This window comes from Garra rufa, chromosome 14 (genome assembly GCF_049309525.1).
Source record: "Garra rufa chromosome 14, GarRuf1.0, whole genome shotgun sequence".
Lineage (NCBI taxonomy): Eukaryota > Metazoa > Chordata > Actinopteri > Cypriniformes > Cyprinidae > Garra > Garra rufa.
The window spans coordinates 42,624,485-42,638,811 of record NC_133374.1 but is presented as its reverse complement, the minus strand read 5'-3'; positions in this window follow the sequence as shown (position 1 = coordinate 42,638,811).

Genomic DNA, 14,327 nt, shown 5'->3' with positions numbered 1-14,327 from the left:
CTGATCAATAAATTATCATTTGAAAATAAGGCAATGAGGCAAGTTGTATTAAAATGTAATTAGTTTATTATTTAGTTATATTAAAGAAAGGAAATTGAGATTTATATATAAAATATTTAAATGTAAAATAATTATGTACAAGTGTTTACATACGAATACATACAATATATACAAATATTAAACATAAACATTAAAATACACAGTACACACACATACAGTATGCTAACATAAACTTTTATTTAGAAATTACTAATCGTGACTAATCGTTTTGCTGCTCTAATTTGGTTATTCATATAATGTTCTCCTGCCATGGCACTGCACCCTCGGTAGATGAGAAATACTGTGTGAATTTTTCTCTGATGGTAATTGCTTCTCGAGAGGAGTTGTTGCTGCTCATCCTGTGGAGATCTCCCATTGCTCCTGTACTGGAGTCAGGTTCTGTTGCTGTTACTTGTGGATGCTCCTCTGTCTGATCTACCCTCAAGGTTGTGGAGGATGCAGGTAGCTTTAACAGCTTTCTCTGCCATTTCCGGGGTCACTCCTAGCACTCTTCTGTACATCCGCCATTGTGTTGCAAGTATGCCGAACGAGCACTCCACCATTCGCCTGGCACGGGAAAGCCTGTAGTTATAAATCCTTTTCTCTCTCCCAATCTTCTGGCCAGGATGTGGACGCATCATGTGGCATCTGAGGGGAAAGGCTTCATCTGCAACAAAAACATGTGGCATAGGCCCCAGATGTTCTGCACCAGGGAGAGGTTTGTCCTCTGGTATGCCAAGGCTGCCCTGACAGAGTGCTCTTCCAAATGCTGAAACAGCCAATGTACCACCATCACTGCTTCGCCCATAAGCCCCAACATCCACCACCTGGAAGCGATACCTGGCATCAACAACAGCAAGAAGAACAATTGAGAAGGAGCTTTTGTAATTGAAGTAAAGGGAACCGCTGGAGGCAGGGGCCTGGATCACTATGTGCTTGCCGTCTACTGCTCCAACACAATTAGGGAAATTCCTATATTCCTAATTCCTAAATTCATCTGCTGGAAATCAGCTGCAATTTCTTGCCAGCGTTCCCTGTTAGGTGGTGGCATAAATTCTTCCACCAGGTTGTCCCATATGGCTTCACACACATCTTTTATGATGCCTGCAACTGTAGAGTGACCCACACGGTAACTGAAGGCGATGGTCTAAAAAGAATCCCCAGTTGCAAGATACCTGTAACAAATGTACATTTATATATTTAATGTGTGTATAATTTAGTCTATAAAACCATAATTATGAAGTCAATTATAAAAATATTATTAATAATATTATATATATGTGTATATATATATATATATATATATATATATATATATATATATATTAGTGGTGGGCCGTTATCGGCGTTAACGTGCTGCGTTAACGTGAGACTCTTATCGGGCGATAAAAAAAAATATCGCCGTTAATCTATTCTCAAATTTGGGTTGGGAGCTGGTTCTAAACATACACAAGCTATGATGACTTTCACCTTGATAGTTTAACGCGGATGTATACCAAGCAAAGACTAGAATATGGTCCCGCGTTTACGTCTCCTCCGCCAAAATACAGACGGGATCTCCTCGTCCTCCATTCATAAAAACCGAATCTACTATAGCGCGAAATGCCACGTAAATTCGTCGTTTTTTTGGATTCATAAATCAAATGTTGGTCTGTCACTTAATTCAAATCGCGATATGGACTAGTGTCTGTGAAAACTGAAATGCAAAAAGACCGTTTTAATATGAATCAGGTATGTTCCGTTTGCCTAGCTGTATGTATGAATGATGGAGACGCGCTTTTACTACACGCATACTGAAACACACGTGACGCTCCCGGTAATTTTTGGCATTTGCATCTCACATGAACAGATAAACTCAATCTCCAAAACTGCTGTGAGTGTCACTTTTACCGTTTCATTTGAGAAAACTCGCATCATATCATACTGTATACACAGAAACTTCACGGCAACCTGTCAAAATAAAAGTACGGTGTAACATGTAGAAGAAGATGATGTAGATGATGTAGAAGATAATGCACCACCTGGCTTGAGAAACCCATTCTCAAAGACTTACTTTTAGTCATTATTTGGGTAGCACACATATTCTGAATGCCTTCAGCAGAATTCAAATTAGCCATTTTAATCTAGATTAATCTAGATTAATTCCAAGATTTAATCTAGATTAATCTAGATTAAAAAAATTTATCTATGCCCACCCCTAATATATATATATATATATAAATATATATATATATATATAGATAGATAGATAAGCAATATATAAGACATATATTCTATTATAGTATATTATATTCTACGTATATATCTATTTCAAAATAATTATTTTGCCATTAATTGTAATAATTTAAGTGAGATTTCTGTTTGCACAAGGAGTCTGACAACAGCTAGTGTTCTCACCATATATATATATATATATATATATATATATATATATATATATATATATTATAAAGTAATTTATAGTAAATCTCGTTCATTTCTAGCTGCTAATTACATCTTCAGCACTAAATTGCTGTAATAGTTAATTTCTAAAAATATGATGGCCATTTCAGTTATAATGGTAATTACCTTAGACAAATGCAGAGCCGTTGTGCAGGAGAGATGGTTTCACGGCAGATGCTCTGTTTGCTGATGCTTGGGCCAACTTTTCCTAAAATATAATCAAACTGGTCCTTGTCCACTCGGAAATAGGCTTTGAACCTTCCGGTATCTAGGCAGAGCTCCTGGATCAGCTGGTGAAATTCTCCGTGTTGTTTATGTTTTTGTAGAATTGGGTGCACCCAAACACTACGGTTATTTTTCCTTTTCTTCTTAAATAAATCTTGTAACATAGTTACAGCAAGGGTTTTTCGGCGGTGGAAATCCATTACTGAAATTTCCTTTTGATGGAGGGCGCAGCTGATGGTTGCTTAGAAACGGCAGACGCTTCCGGAGCGCAAGCGCCCGAGCGCTTTGTTGATAAGGAAGAAAGCGGCGCACCTAGCGTTTTCCACGCGTTTTTAGGCGCGACATGTGAACGGCCCCTTATAGGGCATAGTATAAGTAGGCGAATTGGGACGCAGCAAAACAAACCACAGTGAACATGGACAAAAAAGCTATGGTTGGCCCTGTGGATGGGAAATTTTCTTATAAAACACGAATGGATGGAAGCGTCGATAAGAGCATGGTTGTGTGCAAGCTATGCAACAAGGAATTCGCATATCACTATAGCACATCGAGCCTATTGCTACACTTAATGGCAATATTGCACTGGTCTGTTGGACTTGGTTGAACAAAAATAAACAATATTTTGTTGCTTAAGCTTATGTATTCAGTCATTATTCAATGGTATACTAAAAATCCATATAAAAAAACTTACTTCTCACTGTTCTCAGGTCAAATATTTATATGCGATTAAAATGCGATTAATTTCGATGAATTAATTACAAAGCCTCCAATTAATTAGATTAAATTTTTTAATCGAGTCCCGGCCCTACTTTAAATATAAATTCAACTTTCTAAATGTAATTTCTGAGGGGTTTTGAATCCACCGATTACGAGAGGTTATTTTAAGCCGCCATCTTAGCACCACTCCGGAAGTCCAACCAAATATGTTTTATACATTTTGGTTGAAACTCTTTCCACACTGATCATCTGTCAGCCTTCTCTCTATTGTGAATTTTAATGTGCCTGTTAAGATATTCTTTTAGAGTGAAACTCTTTCCACACTGTTGGCAGGTAAAAAGGCTCTCTCTATTGTGGATATTCATGTGCTTGTCAAGGTTTCCTCGTTTACTGAAACTCTTTCCACATTGATTGCATGTGTAAGGCTTCTCTCCAGTGTGAACTCTCAGGTGGACTCTAAGGTTTCCAGGATTACTGAAACTTCTTCCACACTGACGGCACGTGAAAGAGTTATCTCCTGTGTGAATTCTCATGTGACTTTCAAGGTTTAATTTTCGAATGAAACTCTTTCTACACTGTTGACAGATGAAACGCCTCTCCAGTGTGAATTTTCATGTGGTCTTTAAGGTTTGTATTTTGACTGAAACTCTTTCCACACTGTTGGCAGACGAAAGATTTCTCTCCTGTGTGAATTTTCATGTGGACTTTAAGGTTTGTATTTTGACTGAAACTCTTTCCACACTGTTGGCAGATGAAAGATTTCTCTCCTGTGTGAATTTTCATGTGGACTTTAAGGTTTGTATTTTGACTGAAACTCTTTCCACACTGTTGGCAGACGAAAGATTTCTCTCCAGTGTGAATTTTCATGTGGACTTTAAGGTTTGTATTTTGACTGAAACTCTTTCCACACTGTTGGCAGACGAAAGATTTCTCTCCTGTGTGAATTTTCATGTGGATTTTAAGGTTTCTATTTCGAGTGAAACTCTTTCCACTCTGTTGGCAGATGAAATGCCTCTCTCCAGTGTGAATTTTCTTGTGGGCTTTAAATTCTCCTTGTTCATTGAAACTCTTTCCACGCTGTTGGCAGATAAAAGATTTCTCTCCTGTGTGAATTGTCATGTGGTCTTTAAGGTTTCTATTTCGAGTGAAACTCTTTCCACACTGTTGGCAGATAAAACGCCTCTCTCCAGTGTGAATTTTCTTGTGGGCTTTAAATTCTCCTTGTTCATTGAAACTCTTTCCACACTGATGGCAGATGAAAGGCTTCTCTCCAGTGTGAATTGTCATGTGGTCTTTAAAGGTCCCATATGGTCAAAATCAAAATTTCCTGGCTTTTTTCATGATAACTAAGGTCTAGGGGCTATCTAACTACCATATGAGTTTCAAAACAGTCAATCCACAGTAAACTGCACACAGCCTGCTTAAAGTAGCTGTTCATTTTCACGAGCAGCTGTGACTTCCGTAACGATGTGACGTCCGATCGACTCAAGTCACCGCCTTCAGTCACAAACCAACGTCCCACCCTCCTTTTGTCAAACCCCCAGACAACAACGCATCCATTCCATTGAGCAACAACAACAGGAAAACAAGTGGAGAAAACCCTGTTCAGTCGATAGATGTCAAGCTACGATCATTACACAGGCTTCAGAACAACGTTAATATAAGAGACCAGCGGCACGTCAACGTCAGCCTCTTTCACACAGCGATTCCGGTAAATACACGGATAATGTGTCCCACGATTTGTTCCGGAATTGTTTAATTTGGTTCATTCACAGTTGTTTTCCGGAATCTGTGCTTGCTTTACACACAAACCATAAAGACATGTGACGTTTGGATGTGAGATGTAATGCGATGCGTACGTTTCACTAAACTGAAACTAACCTGAACAAACTGTGCTTCAGCGCTGATAGTGAGGAGCTGGCTCTGCCTGATGATCGCTGCTTCATTCCACTTTGCACGTAACGTTATTTTTCGTTGTGAAGAGTCGCTTGATAACGTGCATCATTACTACAACACTGCCTTTAGGTTCTGGCTTTGGTTCACACAGTTCCCGTAATTTTCCAGAATCAGCGCGCATTGTGAAAGGGGCTTTACTAAAGCAACAGTTATGTAGCCTACTGCATTCGGTGTTTGTAAAAGAAAAAACATTAATGATCATTCTAAAATATCCTGTTGAGTATCAGCTCTCTCTATTGCTCTGAGCTCGCTTACGCTTACAGTATACATGACCGTAGTTACCTGTGATTGGCCTGGTTGTGCGTCACTCAGAAAACAACAGGCCAATCAGAAGAGAGGCTCATGAATATTAATTAGATGGGCCAAAATCGACCTGTTTTTGACAGAGCTCCTAAAAAAGGAGCTGTAAAAATATATTGAGATGGATTTTGGCACTTATACCGCAAATATATATTCTTAAGGACATCAACAAATAAAATAAACCTCCAGAAATGTGTACGATATGGGACCTTTAAGGTTTCTATTTCGAGTGAAACTCTTTCCACACTGTTGGCAGATGAAATGCCTCTCTCCAGTGTGAATTTTCTTGTGGACTTTAAATTCTCCTTGTTCATTGAAACTCTTTCCATGCTGAAAGCAAGTGAAAAAACTCGTAGTTCTAGTCTTTTGAGCTCTTTTTTGTGTAGATGTATTTTCTGACTGTAAGGAACAAAATGATTTTTTCCAGTTATGGAAACATGAAGATTCTCAAACTGATCTTTCTCTTCAGTTTCATTCAGTACTTCCCTCTCCTCTTTCAGTGCTGTTGGGCCTAAGGTGGGAAAACAAAGAAATAAAAGTTAACCCCAGTTTAATGCCACAAAGCAGGTAACACAAAAACAAGCCGTGCTGCTGCATTCTGAATCATTTGTAGAGGCCTGATTGTACATGCTGGAAGACCAGCTAAAAGAGCATTGCAGTAGTCCAGCCTGGAAATGACCAGGGCCTGTACGAGGAGTTGTGCAGCATGCTCTGTTAGGAAGGGCCTGATCTTTCTGATGTTGTACAATGCAAACCTGCAGGATCGAGCAGTTTTAGCTATGTGGTCTTTAAAAGTCAATTGGTCGTCAAAGATTACACCAAGATTTCTGGCTGAAGTCGATGGGGTAATTGTTGATGAACCTAACTGGATGGAGAAGTCATGTTGTAAAGTTGGAGTGGCGGGAAAGACAAGGAGCTCAGTCTTAGCTAGATTGAGCTGAAGATGGTGTTCCTTCATCCATGCAGAGATATCCACCAGGCAGCCAGAGATCTGGTTTGAAAGAAAGATAGAGCTGTGTGTCATCAGCATAGCAATGGTAGGAGAAGCCATGTGCCTGTATGATGGGGCCCAGAGATGTAGTGTATATGGAGAAGAGGAGGGGTCCAAGAACTGATCCCTGAGGAACCCCAGTGACCAGTTGATGAGTTTTGGATACCTCGCCTCCCCAGGCCACCCTGAAAGACCTACCAGAGAGATAGGATTTGAACCAGCGAAGTGAAGTCCCTGTGATGCCCAGCGATGAGAGGGTAGACAGGAGCATCTGGTGATTCATGCTGCAGATAGGTGCAGCAAGATGAGTACTGATGATTTGGAATCAGCTTTTACAGTCCGCAAGGCTTCAGTGACAGACAGTAGTGCCGTCTCAGTTGAATGGCCACTCCTGAACCCTGACTGGTTAGCATCCAATAGATTGTTCTGTGAGAGAAATAAAGATAGCTGGTTGAAAACAGCTCGTTCCGATGTTTTTGCTATGAACGGAAGGAGAGACAGGTCTGTAGTTGTCTATGAGTGAAGAGTTAAGTGTAGGTTTTTTGAGCAGTGGGGTTACCCGGGCCTGCTTAAATGTAGTGGGGAAAGTGCCTGTGAGAAGAGATGTGTTGATGATGTGTGTGAGTGCTGGTAGGATTGTAGGGGAGATTGCTTGGATAAGGTTTGAGGGGATGGGGTCTAAAGGACATGTCGTCGGATGGCTGGAGAGGAGAAGTTTGGTTACTTCTGCCTCAGAATGGGGATGGAAAAAGAAGAGGGGAGTTTCAGCCGTGGGTACATTGCTACATTGCTGTATGGACATTTTAGATATTCATAAAGAATATAAAAACAAAAAAGGTTTTCTGCAAATTCCTCCATGAACTTGTTCTTCATTTCCCCAAGTACCTCTGTGGTGACTTTCAAATGGTTTTACTGTTTCATTTTTTTAATAATTTCATACCGAAATTCGACAAATGCTAGTTACATTGCTGTATAGACATTTTAAAAAACATTAAAATATAAAAGTAAATTGTTTTCTGCAAATTCCTCCATAATCTTGTTCTGCATGTCCCCATATACCACTGTGGTGATGCTGTTTTACTGTATCACTTTTTAATAGTTCATACTAAAGTGAAGACAATTGCTATTTATATTCTTGTATAGACATTTTTAAATTTCATTAAAAAAATAAAATTGTTTTCTGAAAACTCCAACAGATTATTGTTTTGCATGTCCCCAAATACCACTGTGGTGATTTAAGTTGTTTTACTGTATAATATTTTAATAATTGCATGCCAAAGTAAAGACAAATGGTTATTACATTGCTGTACATAAAAAAATATACAAATATGAAATTAAATTGTTTTTGGAAAACTCCAACAGATTATTGTTATGCATGTCCCAAAGTACCACTGACATAATTTTCATGTTGTTTTACTGTAACGTTTTTTAATAATTTCATACCAAAATCAAGACAAAAGCTATTTACATTGCTGTATGGAAAAAAAAAATCATAAAAATATGAAATCAAATTGTTTTCTGAAAACTCAGACAAGAGACAACAGATTATTGTTCTGCATGTCCACAAGTACCACTGTGCTGATTTTCAAGTTGTTGTACTGTATCATTTTTTAATAATTGCATACCAAAATAAGGTGAAATATTATTGAATATTTCTCTAGACATGTTTATTAAAATAATAAAAATATATAATCAAATATGAAATATAAATAAAAACATGAAATCAAATGTTCATGCAGTTTTACTGTTATATATATTTCTTTAAATAATTGCATTACAAAGTAAGGAAAAGTACTATTAACTCTCTCTTTATAGACGCAGGCGTAAGACGTGAAGGGGCTGGGGAGTAGAACTAAAAATCTGTTTTCAGAGTTTTCAGAAAACATTTTTATTTTATTTTTTTTTATACATTTTTATAATGTCTACAGCAATGTAAATAGCATTTGTCTTGATTTTGGTATGAAATTATTAAAAAATGATACAGTAAAACAGCATGAAAATCACCACAGTGGTACTTGGGGACATGCAGAACAATAAAGTTTTGGAGTTTTCAGAAAACAATTTGATTTCATATTTTTATGATTTTCTTTATGTCTATGGAGCAATGTAATTAGCATTTGTCTTGACTTTAGTATGCAATTATACATTTTTTTTTTTTACAGTAAAACAGCATGAAAATCACCACAGTGGTATTTGGGGACATGCAGAACAATAAAGTTTTCAGGCATGTGATTGGCTAAGGACAAAAAAGCAGGAAAATATACTAAGACAAGTATTATATTAATTAACATATATTTTATTGCCTTAATTGTTTAAATTTGTATAACACATGATCTTGTCGATCCATCAGATAACATTTACAACTCTACGTGTTTGGTGCTTAAAACCATGGACTGATTTGTTCACATTGGTCTTTTTGACAACAGCAGACGTACGAGCTGATTAAAAATGTCAGATCATTCTCTTCCAGCAGGAGGCGCTGTCAGAATGATACACAAAAACAAGCTCCGCAGCTGACTTTGAAACGCGCAGCGCTCATATTTATTCAATGGATAACCTTATAAAGTTTCATCGCAATTATTGCCTTTTAGTCCCCACATTTAAGACCACCGGAAATAATTAAGTCTTTCTTAACCCTTAATAACACTACAGTCATCAATAAAAATGAAGAGCTTTATTTCAAGAACCGACTTTCAAAAACCCTTAGCCTACACAAAATACGTTTCTTTTTATTTTGCACAAGAAAAATATTAGGGAAGTAAATTAATATCAGCATATGAAGTATATTCGTCTATCATTGTCTCTTAGAGAATGTGCACATTAGATGCTGAAAGCGCTGTTTTTACTTTCACTTTAACATATGCAATTTTCACGTTGCTTGTGTGATATCCATTGGCTCACCGTCGTGGTTTAAAATATAAATATGTATAAAAATACAGTATAAAAAGATATATTTACAATATTTTGCGACGTAACCCCAAAATAATGCATTTCCCATCAACGTTTTTCACTCACTGAAAGCTACATCTGTCTGCCGATCTCTGCTCTCCTCACAGCACGGAACATTGCACCCAAACACTGACCCTAGTGTGCTTGATATAATGTATTTATTAGAAATAGCGTTTGGCATTTTTTTTTATTATGTCAAAAGCTTTCACGGTCCGCATGGACGCATCTTGCGGTCCGGAATCATACTTCGCCATCCGCCATTTGCGAACGCAAATACGTGACATAGGTCACATTTTCAGGTCGAAAAATCCGGAATTCCGGATTAATCCGGAAAAATCACATCCCTGAGTTTTGGAGTTTTCAGAAAACAATTTTATTTCATATTTTTATTATTTATTTTTATTTTTATGTACAGTATCAACAGCATTGACAAAGATGTCCAACAACGTCAGCTTTATCTTCCCTGTTACATCGTAGATGTGCAACTCTTTAATTTGACAGTCCGAGCCACTGACCGTGTCCACTTACTGCAGCTTGGTCATTTCTACGTCGGTCCCATGAGAGCACAAGAAGTCACTGCCATCTGGATCAGAGAAGCCTAGGAACAAGCAAAAATCTTTAATTAAAACCGAAGCCAAGGCCAACTGAGCAACGAGCCACAATACAAAACAGTGAGGTTCATCTGGAAAGGCTTCTTAATGGTGTAGCTGAAGTTCCACAGCCGCACCTGGTTCTTTTCAGCTTGAACGAAGACGATCAGTTTTTTTTAGTTTTTTTTCAGAAACTCCTGCCTGGCAGCGGTGAGAAATGCAGAACTATTCCTGGATTGCTTTTTGGGAGTGAAGTTAAAGACAAATCAGTTCACCGCGTCTTCACCTTCTTTACCTTCGAAATCGTTATGCTGGCCCCTTACACTGGGAGGCTTAGACTTAGACTATAATTTGCATATTAGAGGTATAAAAAGCTCAACTGCTACCTGTGCTGTCATTTGTCGGAGCAAGCCAAGTTGAGTCTGCATCAGGTGGTGTCTCGAAAAGGATGCACGAGCAGTCCTGCTAAGGTACGAAAAGACAGTGAAGACTCAGTGGAGGGATTCCTCTTTAACGTCTCTCCCAGAAAGCAGTCCAAGAATAGTTCTGCGTTCTTCACTGCTGTTCTTCAGAGCGCCAGGCAGCCATACCATTTTTGGTCGTCTTTGCTATGGATAAACAGGCTGTTTTCCTCCAGGCTGAAAAGAACGGCAACCCAGTCAGGCGCAGCATAAGTAAGCAGCCTAGATGCAAATTAACCTCCCTGAGAACTTTTATTGTGACTCTTTGCTGAGTTGGCCGTGGCTTCTGTATTAATCACAGATTTCTGCTTTTTCCTTAGGATTTTCTGATCCAGAGGGATTTGACATCATGTGCTTTCGTAGGACTGGGGTGGAGGTGACCACGCTGCCATTTTTGCGGTGCGCGCCACCAAGCTGCAGAAAAATGACCGTGGCGGAGGTGAAGGCCCAGAAAGAAGGTGCGAATTGCAGAGCTGATGTTTCAGAGCCGTATATTGCGGGACCTTTGTTGTGTTTGTGGTCAAAATGTATAGCAAACTAATGCTGTTTACTTGCATTCTTTAGGTAGGAGAGGTCCATGCAAAGGTTGCGCTGCAGGGCATCATAAGCAGGGTGGTCATGGTCAGCGGCTCGGACTGTGAGCTCAAAGAGGTCTATATCTATGATGGAACAGGGGAGATGAAGCTGACGTTGTGGGACAGCTTTGTCAATGCTGCTGAGGCCGGCATGTCCTACGTCTTCAAGAACCTGTCCACCAGAGAGAGAGACGGGTGCCTTTGCGTCTGTACTGGTCCATCTAACAGCATCAAACAGATTGCTGACTTGGAAGTGGCAGAGGGAGCAACCATCCAAGAAGACGAGAAATCAACAACGCTTTTCGGCTGCACAATAAAAGGTATAGAGGTGTTTATTCAATGCCGGTGCTCCAGCTCCCACCACAAGCAAAAGGAATTTGTGGAGAAGTCGAAGACGCACAGGTGTGAGGGCTGTAGACTGAAACAGCATTCACTGTCTTTCCCCCAACCTTCGGGGAACTGACAACGGAGAGGAAACTGTGCAACTAGCCACCTCAGCACTGTCCACATACCTGCGCGACACCGGCCTCAGCAGCATGTCTAACGACGCGGAGGCGATCGAAGATCATTTTCTGCAGTTATCAGTCGTTGACCTACAAGTCAATGTAGACGGCTTCCTTCTTTCAATTCAGCCAGCGGCTCCCAGGCGGACTGTCGCCGCGGACGAGCAGTTGGATGCAGACGGTGAGGCACAGCAAGTGACCGCAGAGGAAGGCCAGCTACCAGAACAGGGCGACGGTGAAACAGGAGGGGACGGCGAAGTGACGTCTGCTGGTTCGCTTTTTTGAAGTTCATTATCAGTTTTGTTTAAAGACATGGTTTGTAAAATGCCTTTTTTTCTTGAAGGATGCTTTTTTTCTGATTTCACTTAAAGATTTTCTGTGTGTTTTGATAGAAGTTCAATAAATGTTTATTTTTTTCATCAAATCGTTTTTGTATTGTCTGCTTATTTTTTTGGAATAAAGGGTTTCACATTTAATATTTAAAAATATATTAAAAATGTTCTAAATATAAAATATTTTATAAAAATGTATCAAAGGGTAAAAAATTGTAAGAGCAAATTTTACTTTCAAGTTTTAAATTCAAGTCTATTTTTAAAGTCTGTTCTAGTCTATAATTAACCTAAAGTATAGAAGTAGGTATAAGGGTTATGCTTAAGTAATTCTAAGGCATGTTCAGGATGCAGGTGTTTGTGTAAATGGTTGCAAACCGTTTTAATAAAATTAAAACGGACATGTGGTGAGATGCTGAAACAATTTAAGAAATATAGTCAGACTGGTTAGTAATGAGTGAAGCTGGTGCTACTGTTTGTGGATTTTGAAAATTCCTGCTTTGCTGAGATTTGATGTATTTGTTTTCAGTTGATTTTATCTAAGTATGTGGACGAAGTCAGTTGTAGTTCTTGTGTTTGTTTTACTTCAGTAATTCTGCTTGTTAGCAGCAGGTGTTCATCACTAACGCTCAATCAGCACTTAATTGATTATTTAATTGCCTTATCTTTAACTCTGCTTAGAGTGGGACTAAACGTTGATTTAACAATGGGGATTTAACTGTGTAAATATGTTAAAAATATTACAGAATAGATCAACAATTGTTACAGTGATTGTCTATATTTTGTACTTTTACAGTTTTCTTAATTTTCTGTGTCTATAAGACTAAATAGATAGGCCTATTCAATCATATAATTTTAAATGTAGTACGCAGTGTAAAGCAAATACAAAAGACAATACAAAAGTACTACAAGAAAAACAAAAGATTTACTTATTCTTTATTCAATCTTACATTTACTCAGAAAACCTATACACTATTATCAGAGTGAATTTTTAATTTTAATCCGCGTCACTTCCTGTTTGTTCTAGCGCATGACTTGAGTTGAAGCTCCGTCGAGTTAAATTATTTTTGATTTTTAAATCCAAAAACAATTCTATGCACCTGTGTTTTACAACAAAAAAAATCGGAACGCCTTTTCATTAGTTTTTATCGTTCGTTTTTATTTGCTTTCCCGAGTCTGCTACTAAGCTAGCTTATAGCCCATTTAACATTGCCAACGTGGTTGCGGCTAATCTTGCTTACATTGTTTATTCTCTAATCACACTCATTTCAACTGTTTACTCACTGTTACTAGCTTTAATGGCGAATTTGTGTCTACCTTTGAGTGCAGGTGAAGACACGTTCGAGCTGCAGGCCGGTGAGAAGCAGATCCATGAGTTGCAGGCCAGGCAGATTGAGTTGCGTGAACGGAAGGCCGCACTCAAATCTGCCCCGGGACGCGATCCTCCCAGATGTCGTTCACTCCGGCGCCGGGCCACCACGGACCCTGGGTGCAGCAGCAGCGGAAGACGTGAACCAGGCCCCGGCCAAGGACATCTCCCCGCCTCCGGTCTTCGAGATCTCCACCCGGAACCGCTTTGCTCCCCTCCGTGAGACGGAACGCGACGCTGTGATCGTTGGACACTCCATCGTCCGGTACCATCGTGCTAACTTAGCTACCGGTAAAGTGCACACTCACTGTTTCCCTGGTGCTCGCGTTCTCGATGTTTCTTCACAGATACCTGCCATCCTGGAGGACGATGTGAGCGTCGGTGCGATCGTCCCGCACGCGGGGGTGAACGACGTCAGGCTGCGGCAGACAGAGGTCTTGAAGAGGGATTTCGGGAGCCTGATCCAGACAGTACGCAGCACAGCGCCCGCGACAAAGATCATCGTGTCAGGACCGCTTCCCACGTATCGACGTGGACACGAAAGGTTCAGTAGACTTTTTGCTCTAAATGAATGGTTGTTGTCATGGTGTAAAGAACAGAATCTGCTCTTTGTTAATAATTGGAATCTTTTCTGGGAGCGTCCTAGGCTTTACCGCGCTGATGGCCTGCACCCCAGCAGAGTCGGAGCAGAACTGCTGTCGGACAACATCTCCAGGACGCTGCGCTCCATTTGACTAGTAAGCAAATCTTCAAATAGCTGCGATGATGGCTTTTGTTATGCACATTTAAACCATAGTACTGGTGGTGTCCAACCTATAAAGACTGTGTCTGTACCTCGAATAGTGAGGTCAAAACAAAAATTTAATGCAGGATCTAGATAA